Source organism: Mandrillus leucophaeus, unplaced genomic scaffold, assembly GCF_000951045.1.
Source record: "Mandrillus leucophaeus isolate KB7577 unplaced genomic scaffold, Mleu.le_1.0 Scaffold248, whole genome shotgun sequence".
In the NCBI taxonomy this organism is placed as follows: Eukaryota; Metazoa; Chordata; class Mammalia; order Primates; family Cercopithecidae; genus Mandrillus; species Mandrillus leucophaeus.
The window spans coordinates 635,900-643,675 of NW_012102565.1; the positions used below are offsets into that span (position 1 = coordinate 635,900).

Here is a 7,776-nt window from a genome sequence, read left to right on the forward strand (position 1 = left end):
TCTTGAACTCCTGACCTCAAGTGATCTGCCCACTTCAGCCTCCCGAAGTGCTAGGATTACAGGCATAAGCCACCGCACCCAGACCCCAAAATAGGATTTTCTTAAAGAGAGTTCGGCTTAACTAAAAGTGGATATCTGGGGGACTGGCATGCGGTGGCATTGCGGGTGGGAGTGGCTGCGACGCCGGCACCTGAGGAGTGATGCCGAGGGAAATCATCACCCTACAGTTGGGCCAGTGCGGCAATCAGATTGGGTTCGAGTTCTGGAAACAGCTGTGCACTGAGCATGGTATCAGCTCCGAGGGTACTGTAGAGGAGTTCGCCATCAAGGGCACTGACCACAAGGACATCTTTTTCTAACAGGCAGAAGATGAGCACTATATCCCCTGGGCCGTGCTGCTGGACCTGGAGCCCCGGGTGATCCACTCCATCCTCAACTCCCCCTATCCCAAGCTCTACAACCCAGAGAACATCTACCTGTTGGGAGCATGGAGGAGGAGCTGGCAACAACTGGGCCAGCAGATTCTCCCAGAGAGAGAAGCTCCATGAGGACATTTTTAACATCATAGACTGAGAGGCAGATGGTAGTGACGATCTAGATGGCTTTGTGCTGTGTCAGTCCATTGCTGGGGGGACAGGCTCTGGCTTCGGCTCCTACCTCTTAGAATGGCTGAATGATAGGTATCCTAAGAAGCTGGTGCAGACATATTCAGTGTTTCTCAACCAGGACGAGATAAGCGACGTGGTGATCCAGCTTTATAATTCACTCCTCACACTCAAGAGGCTGATGTAGAATGCAGACTGTGTGGTGGTGCTGCACAACACAGCCCTGAACCAGATTGCCATAGACCCCCTGAATATCCAGAACCCATCCTTCTCTCAGACCAACCAGCTGGTGTCCACCATCATGTCAGCCAGCACCTTCACCCTGCACTACCCCAGCTACATGAACAATGACCTCATCAGCCTCATCGCCTCACTCATTCCCACACCATGGCTCCACTTTCTCATGACCGGCTACACCCTGCTAACTATGGACCAGTCAGTGGCCAGTGTGAGGAAGATCACGGTCCTGGATGTCATGACGTAGCTGCTGCAGCCCAAGAATGTGATGGTGTCCACAGGCCGAGACCACCACACCAACCACTCCTACATCACCATCCTCAACACGATCCAGGGAGACGTGAACCCCACCCAGGTCCACAAGAACCTGCAGAGGATCCGGAAACGGAAGTTGGCCAACTTTATCCTGTGGGGCCCCACCAGCATCCAGGTGGCCCTGTCGAGGAAGTCTCCTTACCTGCCCTTGGCCCACCGGGTCAGTGGGCTCATGATGGCCAACCACACCAGCATCTCCTCACTCTTCAAGAGAACCTGTCACCAATATGACCAGCTGCGGAAGAGGGAGGCCTTCCTGGAGCCATTTCGCAAGGAGGACATGTTCAAGGACAACTTTGATGAGATGGACACATCCAGGGAGATTGTGCAGCAGCTCATGGATGAGTACCACATGGCCACACGACCAGATTACATCTCCTGGGGCACCCAGGAGCAGTGAGTCCCCCAGGATAGGGATCCTCATCTGCCTTACTGTTTGGCCAAGGCCCTGCCTGACTGCCCACTCCCTTAGAGCACAGATCAGGGACCTCACACATCTCTTTCTCATATACATGCATTCTCTGTTGGCCTGCGAACACATTACTTCTCTTATAAGACTATTTATCTTTAATAAAGCACTGGATATAAATTTTTTTTAAAAAGTGGATATCTGGGGTGAGTGCAGTGACTCACACCGGCAATCCCAGCACTTTGAGAGGCTGAAGTGGGCAGATCACCTGAGGTCATGAGTTCAAGACTAGCCTGGCCAACATGGTGAAACCCTGTCTCTTCTAAAAACACAAGAAAAATTAGCTGGGTGTGGTGGCACTTGCCTGTAGTCCTAGCTACTCAGGAGGCTGAGGCAGGTGAATCGTTTGACCCTGGGAGGCGGAGGTTGCAGTGAGTCAAGATCGCACCATTGTACTCCAGCCTGGGCAACAGAGCGAGACTCTGTTTCAAAAACAACAAAAAAAGTGAATATTTTTTAAACCTTTATGTTTTTCTCTTCTTTGGTCTTGTTTCTCTGGAAAAAGATTTTTTTCCCAGTTGACTGAATTCCTTTTCTCCGCTTTGTCTTGCTACCCTTAATGCACGCATGAGGAGCCCTAAAATAATTTCTGATAGCCTGGGACTCCTTGAGAAGAACAGAAAAGGTGCCATGCATGCCATTTTGGGAGAAACCTCTGTTTTTCTCATAAAAACCCAGCAATTAAAAGCGGATAGGTCTCCCTCAAAATCTGTTTTTGTCTTCCAGCTATCCCTGTTTATTGGGCCCTGGAAACTGCATGCTTTTCTAGCCCTGCTCTTAAAGGGCCCCACTCGAGGCCAATAGTCCAATTAGGAGATTGGTGAACAGAAAATCTTGTAACTACTGGATCTGCTTCTGTTTGTCTGTGCAGTTACATGTGTTGTGTGTGATGTCTATAAAAAAAGAGAGCTCTAGGCCAGGCACGGTGGCTCACGTCTGTAACCCTAGCACTTTGGGAGGCCGAGGCAGGCGGATCATGAGGTCAGGAGATCGAGACCATTCTGGCTAATACAGTGAAACCCCATCTCTACTAAATATACAAAAAATTAGCCAGGCATGGTGGCAGGTGCCTATAATCCCAGCTACTTGGGAGGCTGAGACAGGAGAATGGTGTGGACCCAGGAGATGGAGCTTGCAGTGAGCCGAGATCGCGCCACTGCACTCCAGCCTGGGCGACAAGAGCGAGACTCCGTCTCAAAAAAACAAAAAAACCAAAAAAAAAAAAAAGAGAGAGATCTAATTAATTGGCCTAAAGGAAAATAAGTGCTTCGATCAAATATTTTTGAAGGGAAAATAAAAGCTGTAATGCCTTTTAGTTCGTGTGACTTTAATCCTTGAGAAATAAAAACAGTCTTAAAGATTACTGGTAAAATGCAAATGTTGTTGTTAAAATGTAGACAGGTGGTCTAAATTATACGGGACAGATATTAGGTTTGTTAAATGTTTTACAGTTATAAACTGCTTCTTTTGACTTTGAGAACTGTTCAACTTGCCTACTTTACAACTTGGCAGGGCCCAGGACTTTGGTAAGGGACTTAGTAAGGCTCTTAATCTTAGCAAATAATCATTAATCATATAATCTCAGTAAAATGTTCTAAGAAGGAATGGACATGGAAATTTTTGTCTAGGGCTAAAGGATTATTTTCAATTAGATAAGATACAGCTAAAGGTTTAAAACAAGTTATGGAAGGTTTCTTGCAAAAGAAATTCTGTGTGTGAACACTAAATTCAAAAGGGTATTATCTGTTTTTCTGTAAATAATTCAGCATTGAAATAAAAGCACAACAAGGTTTTCTTTTTCTTTTTCTTTTTTTTTTTTTTTGAGATGGAGTCTCACTCTGTCGCCCAGGTTGGAATGCAGTGGCACGATCTCGGTTCACTGCAACCTCCACCTCCCAGGTTCAAGCTATTCTCCTGCCTTAGCTTCCCAAGTAGCTGGGATTACAGGTGCAGGCCACCATGCCCAGCTAATTTCCATTTTTGTTTGTTTGTTTGTTTGTTTGTGTTTTGAGAGGTGGTCTCACTCTCTCACCCAGGCTGGAGTGCAGTGGCGCGATCTCGGCCCCCTGCAACCTCCACCTCCTGGGTTCAAGAGATTCTGCCTCAGCCTCCCGAATACTTGGGATTACAGGGATGCACCATCACTTGGATAATTTTTGTATTTTTAGTAGAGACAGGGTTTCACCATGTTGGCCAGGCTGGTCTCGAACTCCTGACCTCAGGTGCTCCACCTGCCTTGGCCTCCCAAAGTACTGGGATTACAGGCGTGAGCCACCATACTTGGCATCACTTAACTTTCTGAGGAACTGCTAAACTGTTTTCCAAAAATGACTGTACCATTTTATAGTCCACCAGAATGTATGAGGGTTCCAACTTCTCCACATCTTTGTCAACACTTGTTGTCTGTCCCTTTAATTACAGCCATCCTAGAGGGTGTGAAGTGGTATCTCATTATGGCTTTGATTTATACTTCCCTTATGTCTAATGATTATTATTTTCTTGAGACAGGGTCTTGCTCTGTTTCCCAGGCTGGAATGCTGTAGCGTGAATGGGGCTCACAGCAACCTCAACCTCCTAGGCCCAAGCAATCATAGCTGGGACTACAGGCATGCGCCACTGTGCTCTACTAATTCTTAAAATTTTTTCAAGTATCTGCTTTTGGTGAAGAAAAAAAAATTTTTCTTGTAGAGATGGGGTCTTGCCATGTTGCCCAAGCTGGTCCTGAACTCCTGGGTCAGGTGATCCTCCCACCACAGATAGTCACCCAAACTGCTGGGATTATAGATGTAAGCCAAGACACCAGGCCTCTTTTTTTTTTTTTTTTTTTTTTAGAAGGAGTCTCGCTCTGTTGCCCAGGTCACTGAAGTGCAGTGGCACAATCTCGGCTCATTGCAACCTCTGTCTCCCAGGTTCAAGCGATTCTTCTGCTTCAGCCTCCCAAGTAGCTGAGATTACAGGCATGCACCACCATGCCTAGCTGATTTTTGTATTTTTAGTAGAGATGGGGTTTCACCATATTGGCCAGGTTGGTCTCAAACTCCTGACCTCATGATCCGCCTTCCTCAGCCTCCCAAAGTGCTGGGATTACAGGCGTGAGCCACTGTGCCCAGCCTTATTTTTGTTTGTTTTTAAAGAGACAGGGTCTTGCTCTGTCTCCTGGGCTGACGTACAGTGGCTCAATCATAGCTCCCTGCAGCCTCAAATTCCTGGAATCAAGCAATAATCACACCTCAACCTCCTGAGTAGCTGGGCCCTCAGATGCACACCACCACATTCGGCTAACTTTTAAATTTTTCTGTAGTCAGGGGTTCACTATGTTGCCCAATCTGGTCTCAAACTCCTGGCCTCAAACAATCCTCCAACCTCAGCTTCCCAAAGTGTTGAGATTACAGGCCTCAGCCACCACGCCCAGCCTGATTTTTTAAAATGTGCTTATTGCCCAGTTGAGTATCTTCTTTGAAGAAATTTCTATTCACATCTTTTGCCCAGTTTTTAATTGGGTTATTAGTCTTTTTTATTGAGTTCTAAATATTCTTAATATATTCTGGATCTTAGACTGTAGTGAGATATTATTATTTCAAACATTGTCTCGCATTCTGTGTGCTGTCTTTTTGGTTTCTAGTTGGTGTTGTTTGACAAAAGTTTTAAACTTTCATGTAGTCAAAATTATCCATTTAAAAATCTTCTGTGTATTATTCTTTTTTTTTTTTTCTTGAGACACAGTCTCACCATTGCCCAGGTTGAAGTGCAGTGGTGCAATCTCAGCTCACTGCAACCTCTGCCTCCTGGGTTTAAACAATTCTTGTGCCTGAGCCTCCCAAGTAGCTGGGACTACAGGTGCACGCCACCACACCTGGCTAAATTTTGTACTTTTTGTAGAGATGGGGTCTCACCATGTTGGCCAGGCTAAGCTTGAACTCCTGGCCTCAAGCAATTCACCCGCCTCGACCTCCCAAAGTGCTGTGATTACAGGCATAAGCCACTGCACCTGACCAATTGTGTATTATTCTTGCAACATTTCTGTACATCTAAAATTATTTCAATGTTGAAAATGAAACATTACATATAAGCATACTAAAAAGTTTAGAAAACCATTCACTAAACTATCAACAGGGAGTAGAAACAGAATTTTTCATTTTCTATCCTGTGTTTCTTTTTTTCCTGAATTATACAAATGATGCAAATTCTCTGTAGAAATTTTAGAAATTAACACATTAGTAAACCTACCATCCAAAAATACTTTTTGAGATTTGACACTTCAAAACCACCATATATATTCTTAGCACATAAATAATCATTTATATGTTCTTACATAAATATATAAACATTTATAAAATCTAGAATCACTTGTTTTATGGGGAGGGAAGGCCATGTCAATAATGTAGGAGGATGGATGGCCCATGGACTAACAAAAATTTCTGTTGTAAATGTTTGACACCAAGGGGAAGTGCTTGACCTGGGCCGTTCAACGGGTGATGCTTGAGCTGGCTTTGGAAGGTGAATGCTCTAGTCAAGGAACGTAGATGCTGTGGTGATGGAAACACTTGATAGTCAGGTCGGCTGGAGGTAGGAAGGAGAAGGTAAAGCTGGAGGATACTTGATTTTGTTTTGAGTTTTTGTTTTTTTGAGACCGGGTCTTGCTCTGTCTCCCAGCCTGGAGTGCAGTGGTGCCATCACAACTCACTGCAGCCTTGATCTCTCGGGCTCAAGTGATCCTCCCACCTCAGCCTCCCAAGTAGCTGGGACTACAGGCGCACACCACCATGCCCAGCTAAGTTTTGTATTTTTTGTAGAGACGAGGTTTCACCATGTTGCCCAGGGATGGTCTAGAACTCCTGGACTAAGGGATCCACCCACCTCAATCTCCCAAAGTGCTGGGATTACAGGCGTGAGTCACTGTGCCTGGCTGAAGATCCTAGATTTTGAAGGCCCCTGAATGACAGTGAATGTGATGCTATAGGCCACTGGGCTTCCTTGAAGAGTTCTGGGTAAGGATGCAGTGTGGTAAGCTTTATATTTCAGACAGTTTATGAAGTTGTGTGGAGGACAGATTGAGGGAATAGGAGCATGAAAGCCAGGGACAAAGCTGGGCAACCATTGAAATGTCTATAATACATTTTGTTTCCTGACTGAGTACAAACATAGAGGTGACCATGTGTCCTGGCTGGCTGGAGACAATCCTAAATTATGGCTTTGGTCCCAGAGTAATTATATTAACAGCCACTTTCATGCTCAAACATGTCTCAGTCTGAAGATTAAATATCATCTACATATACACAGCAACAAAACTTCCACAATTCTTACCTTCACTGTGTGACAGGCACTGACATTTTATTCTTTTTTATTTTTATTTTTTATTATTTTTGAGACACAGTCTCGCTCTGTTGCCCAGGCTGGAGTGCAGTGGCGCGATCTTGGCTCACTGCAACCTCTGCCTCCTGGGTTCAAGTGATTCTCAAGTAGCCTCTCAAGTAGCTAGGATTACAGGCATACGTTACTATGCCCAGCTAATTTCTGTATTTTTAGTACAGACGGGGTTTCACCATGTTGGCCAGGCTGGTCTCGAACTCCTGACCTCAAGTGATCCGCCTGCCTCAGCCTCCCAAAGTGCTGGGATTGTAGGCGTGAGCCACCTCGTCTGGCTTTTTTTTTTTTTTTTCAAATGTTGGTTGCAACCTATTAAATTGATTTCGTGACACACTAAATAGTTCATAACCCTCAGTTTAAACAACTCTGACCTAGACGCCTGCCAAGTCTTAGGAAAACAGGAAGGAGACAGCTAATTAAGTTTGGGAGATGCATAGTCTAAGGCATTGGTTCTCAACATTGGCAGTGCAAGATCACGTGAGGTACGACTGAACACGGAGATCTCCAAAACTGCGGAGAGTTGTGCGTGTGCACGTATGCACAGACATCTACATGGAAATGGCTGTAACGCATCCAGCCATAAGGCGTACAAGGGTATGTATACTTACAGAGTTAAGAACCACTATTCTCAGGAGTTATATGACAGCCTGAGAAGACGCCCAGGATGTAGGAACAGGGAGCAAGCGAGCGTTTGGCACCTTGAGGGTGCTCCGCGCGTCCGGTAAAGCCAACGAGCCCCTCCTCTTCGCTGGCCTCTCCGGGGCCTTGCTGACCAGTGGTCGA

General features: G+C 45.7%; 1 protein-coding gene and 1 pseudogene across 3 annotated transcripts in view; one reads left to right on the plus strand and one right to left on the minus strand.

Annotated features, from left to right (window-relative positions):
- Window positions 1-7,776, minus strand: part of LOC105541933 (up-regulator of cell proliferation) — a 50,219-nt gene extending 42,443 nt beyond the window's left edge. For all 3 annotated transcript variants that reach the window (XM_011983221.1, XM_011983220.1, XM_011983217.1), the window contains exon 1: window positions 7,602-7,776. The gene's annotated coding sequence lies outside the window, so the exon portion shown is untranslated. The remainder of the gene's footprint in view (window positions 1-7,601) is intronic.
- Window positions 201-1,633, plus strand: LOC105541932 (annotated as a pseudogene).